Below are 15,620 nucleotides of genomic sequence, written 5' to 3' on the forward strand. Positions count from 1 at the left end.
CAGCATAAGTTCATTCCTAGCCATTGGGGTGCAGTCCTAACTGCAAGAGTGGATCGCATGGCCGATCTGGGCGCTCTGTGAGGCATGTCTGATCTCTCTCAGACCACTACTTCCACCTAATGGTCTTTTATAAAAGACAAATGGGGGAGATGTAGGGAGCCATATTGGACTTGAGCCTGGCCGCCAATTGGGATTGGGGCTGGCTCAAAATGGCTGGGTTACTAAAATTAATGTGTGTGTGTGTGTGTGTGTGTGTGTGTGTGTGTGTGTGTGTGTGTGTCTGTATTTTTTCTTACCTGATCCAGAGTTCTAGTGCCTTTCTCTCACTCTCTCTCTTGTTCCATTCAGAACACCGCAGTACTCTCCAAATCTTTTATATGCAGGCACGAGCTAATTGGAGAAGGACCCAAGCCTTCTGAGCCATCTCTGTTTGTTTGCATTGTTGCTGGCTGCATGTGCAGCGATCTGGGGCTGTGTGCAGTGCAAGTCGTCTGTACAGCAGGTCAGCCTGTTCTGTATCCTGTTGAGACATGGGAGATAAAGGAAAGCGAGCACAGGAAGGCTTGCTTTGGTGGAGACACCTGATCAGCTTCCTGTGCCCGTGAGAAGCCTTTGCAAAGTTGGCTACCATTTTTTCACCTCTTGATGCTAAGCTCTGATGTTTCACGGGAAGTTCTGCCCCAGCATCCTTGGACCTTTTAGGCTCAGAGAATCCCAACTATGTTGTGACATTGGTACTGTGGCTAAGTCTGAGCTCAGAGATGGGTTACTGTCATGGTCTGAATGGGGCTTAGGAGGGAGGTTCTCAGTAGATCTATAGAAACTTGTAGACCCACTAGGTGTTTCATTTTCACCCCGAGGCAACTATACAGCCCAGCCCTACTTGCCTATAGTGGGGAGGAGTGAATTTTCCCTCAAGTTGCTTGGGTTCTAATCCCCAGATTTGGAGCCAATTTGTTGCTCTAGTTTCCAAAGTCAATGAGACCATATATAGAACATAGAATCCAATGCAATCAGGTCAATCTCAGCTCCTCCTCTACAGGCCACTCTCCTTGCTCTTTTGCCCTTCCCTCTCTCCAGCTGCTACCACCATCAAACTTCCAGTCTCACCTTTCCCTTCTAGTCTCCAATCACAAGCTCTAGATTTATTGACAGGTTAATATAGGAAGAAGGTTCCCATGAAACCACCTGGGCACTAAATGGTCTGTTCTCTGGGGGAAGAATTAGCATCACAATACAAAAAGCAAGACTGGATAGATAATTTAAATGGGAAAACTACCTATGCTTTAAGACCTCCCTCCAAAGACACAAGGAAGCCTATGGCCCAAGGCCCACAAGGGTTCCCAGGTTACCCCTTTGGCCTACAGCTTTCCAAAGTCCTATCTGTGGCCTAATTCCTTGCACAGCATCTCGCTAGAGCCTATGCACGGGGTATCAAGTGGGCCACTATATTCCTCAACTTCTCATGGAATCTAGGAACCCATCCCGAGATTTTCACAGGGAATGAAGGCTTTCTTCATGTTCGAAATACGACGTACAACATTCCAAAAGATCTCCATGTGGCTAAAGGCCTTCTTCAAAGTGTTATTGAGACCTTCTGTCTTCCCTAGTTTCTTTGTGAAACAGAAAGGATCTTAGAGATTCTTGGTGTGTCGTCAACTTCTGGAAAGATTACACTGGTATGTTAGGCCTTCCTGAGAAACACAAGGTCTCAGGCCTTGACAGAATTCGATCTGTGTCCTCGAATATTGCAAAGTTGAACCTAAGGTTTTGCCTAGATTCCCGGTCAGTCTAAGAATGTCCCAGGATCACACAGCATTTAAAGTCTTCTCCAATACATCCCTGGCATAGAAGAGCTTTTGGTGTTCTTACTGCACCGAAGGCTTTCAAAAGGTATTCACGGAAACCTAAGGCCTCACCAAATCCAAACTGTGGTTTTTCACTGGTTCTAACAGTCTTCCACATTCTCACTGAGGAAGAAATCATTCCCCTCCTTCTCACTCATGGCTATAGCTTACCAGAGATTTTCCTTCAGATCTAAAGTCTGTCTTAGATTTTCATTAAGGCTTAAAGTCTTCCTTAGGACCTCCTTGGACTTGAATGTTTTCATTGGTTCTCTCTTGGACTCAATCCTGCTCCAGTTTCTCACGGGAACCTGTTCCATTTCTATGATGTTTCTAGGGTCCAAAGCTTTTCCCAGGTATTTTCAGAGGACTAGTACATTCTCTAAATTACCATTGAGGTGTCATGTTGTCAGGAGAATGTATCCGGTACCTTTTCTTCTGTCAGAGTCTCACTGATGTCTAATAATATCCCAGGTTGAAACTAGGTTCTGAGCAGTCTCCTGTGTCTACCTGGAGCCTCATGCCATCCCAGGATCTCATGGACACCTAAGGCCTACCCAGTAATTCCCTGCCTGTTTTGATCTCGACGGTCGGTATGCACAGTTGCTAGAAGAAAAGATGTAGTTTCTTATGCTGAGTGTCTTCCCATAGGTATATGGCCAAGTCCCTAACTAAGGTCATAAATCTATCTTCCCAAGCTTCTCACCTGCCTGAAGAATCTTATCTGAATCTTGGCTCAATTCTTTCAGGGAAGGAGGCAGTTGAATGGTTAAGATCGCAGGAAACCCTCCATCCGTAGGGAAGACCAACATAGTCCCTTTCAAAGTCTTCAGCAGTCCTGTAAGGGCAAAGTACTATGCATTACTTTTGTTCTCTGATTATATACTCTCAAGTGGGGAGGTGGCATTGTCACTTTGTTCTGTCACATGTCAGATTATCTCTAGTAATTGATATACCTGCAGTCTGATTATCAGGCACAGGCTGGGCACTGTGGGTTTCCAGAATTTAAGCTTTTTTATCTTATGACTCAAAGGCTTTTTCAAAAATTATGTTTGTCATACTGCGGAAGTTCTTGGATTCAGGTACAACCACCTGGGGGCTATAGATCGTAAGGAAAACTTGGAACTGCCATAGACTGAGCAGCCTTGAACAGGGAGGAATAGCATAGTGGTTAGGAACTTGTGGGAACCATGGGTGGAGAACCTCAGGATGACCACTTGTCCCTTTTGCTAAGAGGACAAATACCTTCCTCCCTGCTCATGACACTCACTGGGGCTCATGGCCGTCATAAGATGCTAACTTGAATGTAAATATTTTGAGACTCTCACTGGACTTCCTTGCAGAATAATGTCTCTTGAGTACTCATCTGTTCCCAGAGGGTTTCCAAGTTTCTGAGAGTATGAGAAGGCCTTTACCTCTCACCATTCACTAAGACCTCTTTAGGGAGTCACAGGGATCCAGGGCCGTCCTCAGTACTCGGACCTCTATGGATTCCTTCCTAAGGTTCTACTTCAGTGCTCAGACCTTCTCAGGATCTCCGTGGGACCTAAGACCTTCCCCTAAGGAGTTTCTTCCTTCTACAGAGTTTCTGAAATTCACGTTGGCACCTCAATTCTGACCAAGTATATTGCTGGACTTAAGGCTTTCCAAGGTTTTCAGGAAGGCTGTGTCTGAAAGACTTCCCTGTTATCTCAAAGGGGTCTAATGTCATCCCCAATACTCACTGGAGCCCAAAGACATCACTGCCACCAATTGTACTACTTATGGGTTTTGTATAAAAGGACTGCATACTACTACAGCTCTCTATGTTCTCACCGGTTCTTTTCTTTTGCCTCTCTCTCTTTCTCTCTCTCCCTATCCCTCTCTCTTCCAAATTTGTCATTGTTTCTCTCTGTATCTCCCTAATTTTAATTTTCAACCTCTAAACCGTTCTCTAGGCTCAGCTTCCAAAATTTATTGTTATTTCTCTGTTCTTGGGTCTGATATATGAAGTTCGGAAGCTTTGTTCTAGCAACCTTTCTAGCTCCTGTGTCCATACTTCCCTTTCCTGTATGTTTTTGTTGTGTAAAACCTTTGCTTGTACTCTCCTTAATTACTTATACTGTTTTGTTTTTCCTGAGAGTCCTGACTTCTCAGAAGACATAGTAAACAAAGATAGTTGAAATTGTAATAATGAAAATTGTGTTTTACATGTATTCCTTGGGAACTATTCAAAATGGCAGTTCAGGAAAACCAAGGATATCTATTTGGTTACTAAAATTCAGGTGAGTGTGTCTGGGTGTGTGTGTGTGTGTGTGTGTGTGTGTGTGTGTGTGTGCATGTGCGTGTGTGTGTGTGTGTCTGTATTTTTTCTTACCTGATTCAGAGTTCTAGTGCCTTTCTCTTACTCTCTCTCTTTTCCATTCAGAACACCGCAGTACTCTCCAAATCTTTTATATGCAGGCACGAGCTAATTGGAGAAGGACCCAAGCCTTCTGAGCCATGTCTGTTTATTTGAACAGCTGCTGGCTGCATATGCAGCGATCTGGGGCGGTGTGCAGTGCAAGCCGTCTGTACAGCAGGTCTGGCTGTTCTGTGTCCTGTTGAGACATGGGAGAGAAAGGAAAGCGAGCACAGGAAGGCTTGCTTTGGTGGAGACACCTGATCAGCTTCCTGTGCCCGTGAGAAGCCTTTGCAAAGTGGGCTACCATTTTTTCACCTCTTGATGCTAAGCTCTGATGTTTCACAGGAAGACCTACCCCAGCGTCCTTGGTCCTTTTAGGCTCAACGAACCCCAACTATGTTGTGACATTGGTAATGGAGCTAAATCTGAGCTCAGAGATGGGTTACTGTCATGGTCTGAATGGGGCATGGGAGGGAGGTTCTCAGTAGATCTATAGAAACTTGTAGACCCACTAGGTGTATCATTTTTCACCCCGAGGCAAGTTTACAGCCCAGCCCTACTTGCCTATAGTGGGGAGGAGTGAATTTTCCCTCAAGTTGCTTGGGTTCTAATCCCCAGGTTTGGAGCCATTTTGTTGCTCTAATTTCCAAAGCAAATGAGACCATATATAGAACATACAATCCAATGCAATCAGGTCAATCTCAGCTCCTCCTCTACAGGCCACTCTCCTTGCTCTTTTGCCCTTCTCTCTCTCCTAATGCTATCACTGTCAAACCTCCAGTCTCAACTTTCCCTTCTAGTCTCCAATCACATGCCCTAGATTTATTGACAGGTTAATATAGGAAGACGGTTCCCATGAGATCACCTGGGTACTTGGTGGTCTGCTGTCTGGGGGCAGAATTAGCATCACAATACAAAAAGCAGGACTGGATGGATAATTTAAATGGGAACACTACGTATGCTTTAAGACCTCCCTCCAAAGACGCAATGAAGCCTATGGCGCAAGGCCCACAAGGGTTCCCAGGTTACCCCTGTGGCTTTCCAAGTCGTATCTGTGGCCTAATTCCTTGCACAGCATCTTGCTAGAGCCTATACGGGGTATCAAGTGGGCCAATATATTCCTCAATTTCTCATGGAATGTAGGGATGGGAATGAAGACTTTCTTCATGTTCGAAATGCGACGTACAACATTCCAAAAGATCTCCATATGGTTAAGGCCTTCTTCAAAGTGTTATTGAGACCTCTGTTTTCCCTAGGTTCTTTGTGAAATAGAAAGGTTCTTAGAGACTCTCAGTGTGTCGTGAACTTCTGGCAAGATTACACTGGCATGTTAGGCCTTCCTGAGAAACACAAGGTCTCAGGCCTTGACAGGGTTCGATGTGTGTCCTACAATATTGCAAAGTTGAACCTAAGGTTTTGCCTAGATTCTCTGTCAGTCTAAGAAGGTCCCCAGGATCACACAGCATTTAACGTCTTCTGCAATACCTCCCCGGGATAGAAGAGCTTTTGGCGTTCTTACTGCGACCCAAGGCTTTCAAAAGGTATTCACGGAAACCTAAGGCCTCACCAAATCCAAACTGTGGTTTTTAACTGGTTCTAACAGTCTTCCACATTCTCACTGAGGAAGAAATCATTCCCCTCCTTCTCACTCATGGCTATAGCTTACCAGAGATTTTCCTTCAGATCTAAAGTCTGTCTTAGATTTTCATTAAGGCTTAAAGTCTTCCTTAGGACCTCCTTGGACTCGAATGTTTTCCTTGGTTCTCTCTTGGACTCAATCCTGCTCCAGTTTCTCACTGGAACCTGTTCCATTTCTATGATGTTTCTAGGGTCCAAAGCTTTTCCCAGGTATTTTCAGAGGACTAGTACATTCTCTAAATTACCATTGAGGTGTCATGTTGTCAGGAGAATGTATCCGGTACCTTTTCTTCTGTCAGAGTCTCACTGATGTCTAATAATATCCCAGGTTGAAACTAGGTTCTGAGCAGTCTCCTGTGTCTACCTGGAGCCTCATGCCATCCCAGGATCATGGACACCTAAGGCCTACCCAGTAATTCCCTGCCTGTTTTGATCTCGACGGTCGGTATGCACAGTTGCTAGAAGAAAAGATGTAATTTCTTATGCTGAGTGTCTTCCCATAGGTATATGGCCAAGTCCCTAACTAAGGTCATAAATCTATCTTCCCAAGCTTCTCACCTGCCTGAAGAATCTTATCTGAATCTTGGCTCAATTCTTTCAGGGAAGGAGGCAGTTGAATGGTTAAGATCGCAGGAAACCCTCCATCCCTAGGGAAGACCAACATAGTCCCTTTCAAAATCTTCAGCAGTCCTGTAAGGGCAAAGTACTATGCATTACTTTTGTTCTCTGATTATATACTCTCAAGTGGGGAGGTGGCATTGTCACTTTGTTCTGTCACATGTCAGATTATCTCTAGTAATTGATATACCTGCAGTCTGATTATCAGGCACAGGCTGGGCACTGTGGGTTTCCAGAATTTAAGCTTTTTTATCTTATGACTCAAAGGCTTTTTCAAATATTATGTTTGTCATACTGCGGAAGTTCTTGGATTCAGGTACAACCACCTGGGGGCTATAGATCGTAAGGAAAACTTGGAACTGCCATAGACTGAGCAGCCTTGAACAGGGAGGAATAGCATAGTGGTTAGGAACTTGTGGGAACCATGGGTGGAGAACCTCAGGATGACCACTTGTCCCTTTTGCTAAGAGGACAAATACCTTCCTCCCTGCTCATGACACTCACTGGGGCTCATGGCCGTCATAAGATGCTAACTTGAATGTAAATATTTTGAGACTCTCACTGGACTACCTTGCAGAATAATGTCTCTTGAGTACTCATCTGTTCCCAGAGGGTTTCCAAGTTTCTGAGAGTATGAGAAGACCTTTACCTCTCACCATTCACTAAGACCTCTTTAGGGAGTCACAGGGATCCAGGGCCGTCCTCAGTACTCGGACCTCTATGGATTCCTTCCTAAGGTTCTACTTCAGTGCTCAGACCTTCTCAGGATCTCCGTGGGACCTAAGACCTTCCCCTAAGGAGTTTCTTCCTTCTACAGAGTTTCTGAAATTCACGTTGGCACCTCAATTCTGACCAAGTATATTGCTGGACTTAAGGCTTTCCAAGGTTTTCAGGAAGGCTGTGTCTGAAAGACTTCCCTGTTATCTCAAAGGGGTCTAATGTCATCCCCAATACTCACTGGAGCCCAAAGACATCACTGCCACCAATTGTACTACTTATGGGTTTTGTATAAAAGGACTGCATACTACTAGAGCTCTCTATGTTCTCACCGGTTCTTTTCTTTTGCCTCTCTCTCTTTCTCTCTCTCCCTATCCCTCTCTCTTCCAAATTTGTCATTGTTTCTCTCTGTATCTCCCTAATTTTAATTTTCAACCTCTAAACCGTTCGCTAGGCTCAGCTTCCAAAATTTATTGTTATTTCTCTGTTCTTGGGTCTGATATATGAAGTTCGGAAGCTTTGTTCTAGCAACCTTTCTAGCTCCTGTGTCCATACTTCCCTTTCCTGTATGTTTTTGTTGTGTAAAACCTTTGCTTGTACTCTCCTTAATTACTTATACTGTTTTGTTTTTCCTGAGAGTCCTGTCTTCTCAGAAGACATAGTAAACAAAGATAGTTGAAATTGTAATAATGAAAATTGTGTTTTACATGTATTCCTTGGGAACTATTCAAAATGGCAGTTCAGGAAAACCAAGGATATCTATTTGGTTACTAAAATTCAGGTGAGTGTGTCTGGGTGTGTGTGTGTGTGTGTGTGTGTGTGTGTGTGTGCGTGTGCGTGTGTGTGTCTGTATTTTTTCTTACCTGTTTCAGAGTTCTAGTGCCTTTCTCTTACTCTCTCTCTTTTCCATTCAGAACACCGCAGTACTCTCCAAATCTTTTATATGGAGGCACGAGCTAATTGGAGAAGGACCCAAGCCTTCTGAGCCATGTCTGTTTATTTGAACAGCTGCTGGCTGCATATGCAGCAATCTGGGGCGGTGTGCAGTGCAAGCCGTCTGTACAGCAGGTCTGGCTGTTCTGTGTCCTGTTGAGACATGGGAGAGAAAGGAAAGCGAGCACAGGAAGGCTTGCTTTGGTGGAGACACCTGATCAGCTTCCTGTGCCCGTGAGAAGCCTTTGCAAAGTGGGCTACCATTTTTTCACCTCTTGATGCTAAGCTCTGATGTTTCACAGGAAGACCTACCCCAGCGTCCTTGGTCGTTTTAGGCTCAACGAACCCCAACTATGTTGTGACATTGGAACTGGGGCTAAATCTGAGCTCAGAGATGGGTTACTGTCATGGTCTGAATGGGGCATGGGAGGGAGGTTCTCAGTAGATCTATAGAAACTTGTAGACCCACTAGGTGTATCATTTTTCACCCCGAGGCAACTTTACAGCCCAGCCCTACTTGCCTATAGTGGGGAGGAGTGAATTTTCCCTCAAGTTGCTTGGGTTCTAATCCCCAGGTTTGGAGCCATTTTGTTGCTCTAATTTCAAAGCAAATGAGACCATATATAGAACATACAATCCAATGCAATCAGGTCAATCTCAGCTCCTCCTCTACAGGCCACTCTCCTTGCTCTTTTGCCCTTCTTTCTCTCCTAATGCTATCACTGTCAAACCTCCAGTCTCACCTTTCCCTTCTAGTCTCCAATCACATGCCCTAGATTTATTGACAGGTTAATATAGGAAGACGGTTCCCATGAGATCACCTGGGTACTTGGTGGTCTGCTGTCTGGGGGCAGAATTAGCATCATAATACAAAAAGCAGGACTGGATGGATAATTTAAATGGGAACACTACGTATGCTTTAAGACCTCCCTCCAAAGACACAATGAAGCCTATGGCTCAAGACCCACAAGGGTTCCCAGGTTACCCCTGTGGCTTTCCAAGTCGTATCTGTGGCCTAATTCCTTGCACAGCATCTTGCTAGAGACTATACGGGGTATCAAGTGGGCCAATATATTCCTCAATTTCTCATGGAATGTAGGGATGGGAATGAAGGCTTTCTTCATGTTCGAAATGCGACGTACAACATTCCAAAAGATCTCCATATGGTTAAGGCCTTCTTCAAAGTGTTATTGAGACCTCTGTTTTCCCTAGGTTCTTTGTGAAATAGAAAGGATCTTAGAGACTCTCAGTGTGTCGTGAACTTCTGGCAAGATTACACTGGCATGTTAGGCCTTCCTGAGAAACACAAGGTCTCAGGCCTTGACAGGGTTCGATGTGTGTCCTACAATATTGCAAAGTTGAACCTAAGGTTTTGCCTAGATTCTCTGTCAGTCTAAGAAGGTCCCCAGGATCACACAGCATTTAACGTCTTCTGCAATACCTCCCCGGGATAGAAGAGCTTTTGGCGTTCTTACTGCGACCCAAGGCTTTCAAAAGGTATTCACGGAAACCTAAGGCCTCACCAAATCCAAACTGTGGTTTTTAACTGGTTCTAACAGGCTTCCACATTCTCACTGAGGAAGAAATCATTCCCCTCCTTCTCACTCATGGCTATAGCTTACCAGAGATTTTCCTTCAGATCTAAAGTCTGTCTTAGATTTTCATTAAGGCTTAAAGTCTTCCTTAGGACTTCCTTGGACTCGAATGTTTTCCTTGGTTCTCTCTTGGACTCAATCCTGCTCCAGTTTCTCATTGGAACCTGTTCCATTTCTATGATGTTTCTAGGGTCCAAAGCTTTTCCCAGGTATTTTCAGAGGACTAGTACATTCTCTAAATTACCAATGAGGTGTCATGTTGTCAGGAGAATGTATCCGGTACCTTTTCTTCTGTCAGAGTCTCACTGATGTCCAATAATATGCCAGATTGAAACTAGGTTCTGAGCAGTCTCCTGTGTCTACCTGGAGCCTCATGCCATCCCAGGATCTCATGGACACCTAAGGCCTACCCAGTAATTCCCTGCCTGTTTTGATCTCGACGGTCGGTATGCACAGTTGCTAGAAGAAAAGATGTAGTTTCTTATGCTGAGTGTCTTCCCATAGGTATATGGCCAAGTCCCTAACTAAGGTCATAAATCTATCTTCCCAAGCTTCTCACCTGCCTGAAGAATGTTATCTGAATGTTGGCTCAATTCTTTAACGGAAGGAGGCAGTTGAATGGTTAAGATCGCAGGAAACCCTCCATCCGTAGGGAAGACCAACATAGTCCCTTTCAAAGTCTTCAGCAGTCCTGTAAGGGCAAAGTACTATGCATTACTTTTGTTCTCTGATTATATACTCTCAAGTGGGGAGGTGGCATTGTCACTTTGTTCTGTCACATGTCAGATTATCTCTAGTAATTGATATACCTGCAGTCTGATTATCAGGCACAGGCTGGGCACTGTGGGTTTCCAGAATTTAAGCTTTTTTATCTTATGACTCAAAGGCTTTTTCAAAAATTATGTTTGTCATACTGCGGAAGTTCTTGGATTCAGGTACAACCACCTGGGGGCTATAGATCGTAAGGAAAACTTGGAACTGCCATAGACTGAGCAGCCTTGAACAGGGAGGAATAGCATAGTGGTTAGGAACTTGTGGGAACCATGGGTGGAGAACCTCAGGATGACCACTTGTCCCTTTTGCTAAGAGGACAAATACCTTCCTCCCTGCTCATGACACTCACTGGGGCTCATGGCCGTCATAAGATGCTAACTTGAATGTAAATATTTTGAGACTCTCACTGGACTTCCTTGCAGAATAATGTCTCTTGAGTACTCATCTGTTCCCAGAGGGTTTCCAAGTTTCTGAGAGTATGAGAAGGCCTTTACCTCTCACCATTCACTAAGACCTCTTTAGGGAGTCACAGGGATCCAGGGCAGTCCTCAGTATTCGGACCTCTATGGATTCCTTCCTAAGGTTCTACTTCAGTGCTCAGACCTTCTCAGGATCTCCGTGGGACCTAAGACCTTCCCCTAAGGAGTTTCTTCCTTCTACAGAGTTTCTGAAATTCACGTTGGCACCTCAATTCTGACCAAGTATATTGCTGGACTTAAGGCTTTCCAAGGTTTTCAGGAAGGCTGTGTCTGAAAGACTTCCCTGTTATCTCAAAGGGGTCTAATGTCATCCCCAATACTCACTGGAGCCCAAAGACATCACTGCCACCAATTGTACTACTTATGGGTTTTGTATAAAAGGACTGCATACTACTACAGCTCTCTATGTTCTCACCAGTTCTTTTCTTTTGCCTCTCTCTCTTTCTCTCTCTCCCTCTCCCTCTCTCTTCCAAATTTGTCATTGTTTCTCTCTGTATCTCCCTAATTTTAATTTTCAACCTCTAAACCGTTCTCTAGGCTCAGCTTCCAAAATTTATTGTTATTTCTCTGTTCTTGGGTCTGATATATGAAGTTCGGAAGCTTTGTTCTAGCAACCTTTCTAGCTCCTGTGTCCATACTTCCCTTTCCTGTATGTTTTTGTTGTGTAAAACCTTTGCTTGTACTCTCCTTAATTACTTATACTGTTTTGTTTTTCCTGAGAGTCCTGTGTTCTCAGAAGACATAGTAAACAAAGACAGTTGAAATTGTAATAATGAAAATTGTGTTTTACATGTATTCCTTGGGAACTATTCAAAATGGCAGTTCAGGAAAACCAAGGATATCTATTTGGTTACTAAAATTCAGGTGAGTGTGTCTGGGTGTGTGTGTGTGTGTGTGTGCGTGTGCGTGTGCGTGTGTGTGTGTGTGTCTGTATTTTTTCTTACCTGATTCAGAGTTCTAGTGCCTTTCTCTTACTCTCTCTCTTTTACAATCAGAACACCGCAGTACTCTCCAAATCTTTTATATGCAGGCACGAGCTAATTGGAGAAGGACCCAAGCCTTCTGAGCCATGTCTGTTTATTTGAACAGCTGCTGGCTGCATATGCAGCAATCTGGGGCGGTGTGCAGTGCAAGCCGTCTGTACAGCAGGTCTGGCTGTTCTGTGTCCTGTTGAGACATGGGAGAGAAAGGAAAGCGAGCACAGGAAGGCTTGCTTTGGTGGAGACACCTGATCAGCTTCCTGTGCCCGTGAGAAGCCTTTGCAAAGTGGGCTACCATTTTTTCACCTCTTGATGCTAAGCTCTGATGTTTCACAGGAAGACCTACCCCAGCGTCCTTGTTCCTTTTAGGCTCAACGAACCCCAACTATGTTGTGACATTGGTACTGGGGCTAAATCTGAGCTCAGAGATGGGTTACTGTCATGGTCTGAATGGGGCATGGGAGGGAGGTTCTCAGTAGATCTATAGAAACTTGTAGACCCACTAGGTGTATCATTTTTCACCCCGAGGCAACTTTACAGCCCAGCCCTACTTGCCTATAGTGGGGAGGAGTGAATTTTCCCTCAAGTTGCTTGGGTTCTAATCCCCAGGTTTGGAGCCATTTTGTTGCTCTAATTTCCAAAGCAAATGAGACCATATATAGAACATACAATCCAATGCAATCAGGTCAATCTCAGCTCCTCCTCTACAGGCCACTCTCCTCGCTCTTTTGCCCTTCTCTCTCTCCTAATGCTATCACCGTCAAACCTCCAGTCTCACCTTTCCCTTCTAGTCTCCAATCACATGCCCTAGATTTATTGACAGGTTAATATAGGAAGACGTTTCCCATGAGATCACCTGGGTACTTGGTGGTCTGCTGTCTGGGGGCAGAATTAGCATCACAATACAAAAAGCAGGACTGGATGGATAATTTAAATGGGAACACTACGTATGCTTTAAGACCTCCCTCCAAAGACGCAATGAAGCCTATGGCTCAAGGCCCACAAGGGTTCCCAGGTTACCCCTGTGGCTTTCCAAGTCGTATCTGTGGCCTAATTCCTTGCACAGCATCTTGCTAGAGCCTATACGGGGTATCAAGTGGGCCAATATATTCCTCAATTTCTCATGGAATGTAGGGATGGGAATGAAGGCTTTCTTCATGTTCAAAATGCAACGTACAACATTCCAAAAGATCTCCATATGGTTAAGGCCTTCTTCAAAGTGTTATTGAGACCTCTGTTTTCCCTAGGTTCGTTGTGAAATAGAAAGGTTCTTAGAGACTCTCAGTGTGTCGTGAACTTCTGGCAAGATTACACTGGCATGTTAGGCCTTCCTGAGAAACACAAGGTCTCAGGCCTTGACAGGGTTCAATGTGTGTCCTACAATATTGCAAATAGGTTCAGCCTAGATTCTCTGTCAGTCTAAGAAGGTCCCCAGGATCACACAGCATTTAACGTCTTCTGCAATACCTCCCCGGGATAGAAGAGCTTTTGGCGTTCTTACTGCGACCCAAGGCTTTCAAAAGGTATTCACGGAAACCTAAGGCCTCACCAAATCCAAACTGTGTTTTTTCACTGGTTCTAACAGTCTTCCACATTCTCACTGAGGAAGAAATCATTCCCCTCCTTCTCACTCATGGCTATAGCTTACCAGAGATTTTCCTTCGGATCTAAAGTCTGTCTTAGGTTCTCATTAAGTCTTAAAGTCTTCCTTAGGACCTCCTTGGACTCGAATGTTTTCCTTGGTTCTCTCTTGGACTCAATCCTGCTCCAGTTTCTCATTGGAACCTGTTACATTTCTATGATGTTTCTAGGGTCCAAAGCTTTTCCCAGGTATTTTCAGAGGACTAGTACATTCTCTAAATTACCATTGAGGTGTCATGTTGTCAGGAGAATGTATCCGGTACCTTTTCTTCTGTCAGAGTCTCACTGATGTCCAATAATATGCCAGATTGAAACTAGGTTCTGAGCAGTCTCCTGTGTCTACCTGGAGCCTCATGCCATCCCAGGATCTCATGGACACCTAAGGCCTACCCAGTAATTCCCTGCCTGTTTTGATCTCGACGGTCGGTATGCACAGTTGCTAGAAGAAAAGATGTAGTTTCTTATGCTGAGTGTCTTCCCATAGGTATATGGCCAAGTCCCTAACTAAGGTCATAAATCTATCTTCCCAAGCTTCTCACCTGCCTGAAGAATCTTATCTGAATCTTGGCTCAATTATTTCACGGAAGGAGGCAGTTGAATGGTTAAGATCGCAGGAAACCCTCCATCCGTAGGGAAGACCAACATAGTCCCTTTCAAAGTCTTCAGCAGTCCTGTAAGGGCAAAGTACTATGCATTACTTTTGTTCTCTGATTATATACTCTCAAGTGGGGAGGTGGCATTGTCACTTTGTTCTGTCACATGTCAGATTATCTCTAGTAATTGATATACCTGCAGTCTGATTATCAGGCACAGGCTGGGCACTGTGGGTTTCCAGAATTTAAGCTTTTTTATCTTATGACTCAAAGGCTTTTTCAAAAATTATGTTTGTCATACTGCGGAAGTTCTTGGATTCAGGTACAACCACCTGGGGGCTATAGATCGTAAGGAAAACTTGGAACTGCCATAGACTGAGCAGCCTTGAACAGGGAGGAATAGCATAGTGGTTAGGAACTTGTGGGAACCATGGGTGGAGAACCTCAGGATGACCACTTGTCCCTTTTGCTAAGAGGACAAATACCTTCCTCCCTGCTCATGACACTCACTGGGGCTCATGGCCGTCATAAGATGCTAACTTGAACGTAAATATTTTGAGACTCTCACTGGACTTCCTTGCAGAATAATGTCTCTTGAGTACTCATCTGTTCCCAGAGGGTTTCCCAGTTTCTGAGAGTATGAGAAGGCCTTTACCTCTCACCATTCACTAAGACCTCTTTAGGGAGTCACAGGGATCCAGGGCCGTCCTCAGTACTCGGACCTCTATGGATTCCTTCCTAAGGTTCTACTTCAGTGCTCAGACCTTCTCAGGATCTCCGTGGGACCTAAGACCTTCCCCTAAGGAGTTTCTTCCTTCTACAGAGTTTCTGAAATTCACGTTGGCACCTCAATTCTGACCAAGTATATTGCTGGACTTAAGGCTTTCCAAGGTTTTCAGGAAGGCTGTGTCCGAAAGACTTCCCTGTTATCTCAAAGGGGTTTAATGTCATCCCCAATACTCACTGGAGCCCAAAGCCATCACTGCCTCCAATTGTACTAGTTATGGGTTTTGTATAAAAGGACTGCATACTACTACAGCTCTCTATGTTCTCACCAGTTCTTTTCTTTTGCCTCTCTCTCTTTCTCTCTCTCCCTCTCCCTCTCTCTTCCAAATTTGTCATTGTTTCTCTCTGTATCTCCCTAATTTTAATTTTCAACCTCTAAACCGTTCTCTAGGCTCAGCTTCCAAAATTTATTGTTATTTCTCTGTTCTTGGGTCTGATATATGAAGTTCGGAAGCTTTGTTCTAGCAACCTTTCTAGCTCCTGTGTCTATACTTCCCTTTCCTGTATGTTTTTGTTGTGTAAAACCTTTGCTTGTACTCTCCTTAATTACTTATACTGTTTTGTTTTTCCTTAGAGTCCTGTCTTCTCAGAAGACATAGTAAACAAAGATAGTTGAAATTGTAATAATGAAAATTGTGT

At 44.3% G+C, this 15,620-nt stretch overlaps 1 protein-coding gene across 35 annotated transcripts in view; it reads right to left on the bottom strand.

The window, feature by feature from the left end:
• The window catches only part of Ins2 (insulin 2), a 149,261-nt gene that overhangs the window by 47,531 nt on the left and 86,110 nt on the right, over window positions 1–15,620 (bottom strand). For 29 of the 35 annotated variants that reach the window (XR_010062670.1, XR_010062672.1, XR_010062674.1 and 26 more), the window contains 5 exons: window positions 11,926–14,273; window positions 8,064–10,419; window positions 4,201–6,555; window positions 2,551–2,682; window positions 297–520 (listed from right to left, as the gene is read on the bottom strand). The gene's annotated coding sequence lies outside the window, so the exon portion shown is untranslated. The remainder of the gene's footprint in view (window positions 1–296; window positions 521–2,550; window positions 2,683–4,200; window positions 6,556–8,063; window positions 10,420–11,925; window positions 14,274–15,620) is intronic. The other 6 variants (XR_010062667.1, XR_010062671.1, XR_010062673.1 and 3 more) reach the window with 5 other exon arrangements.

The sequence above is a fragment of the Rattus norvegicus genome, chromosome 1 (genome assembly GCF_036323735.1).
Source record: "Rattus norvegicus strain BN/NHsdMcwi chromosome 1, GRCr8, whole genome shotgun sequence".
NCBI classification, from domain to species: domain Eukaryota; kingdom Metazoa; phylum Chordata; class Mammalia; order Rodentia; family Muridae; genus Rattus; species Rattus norvegicus.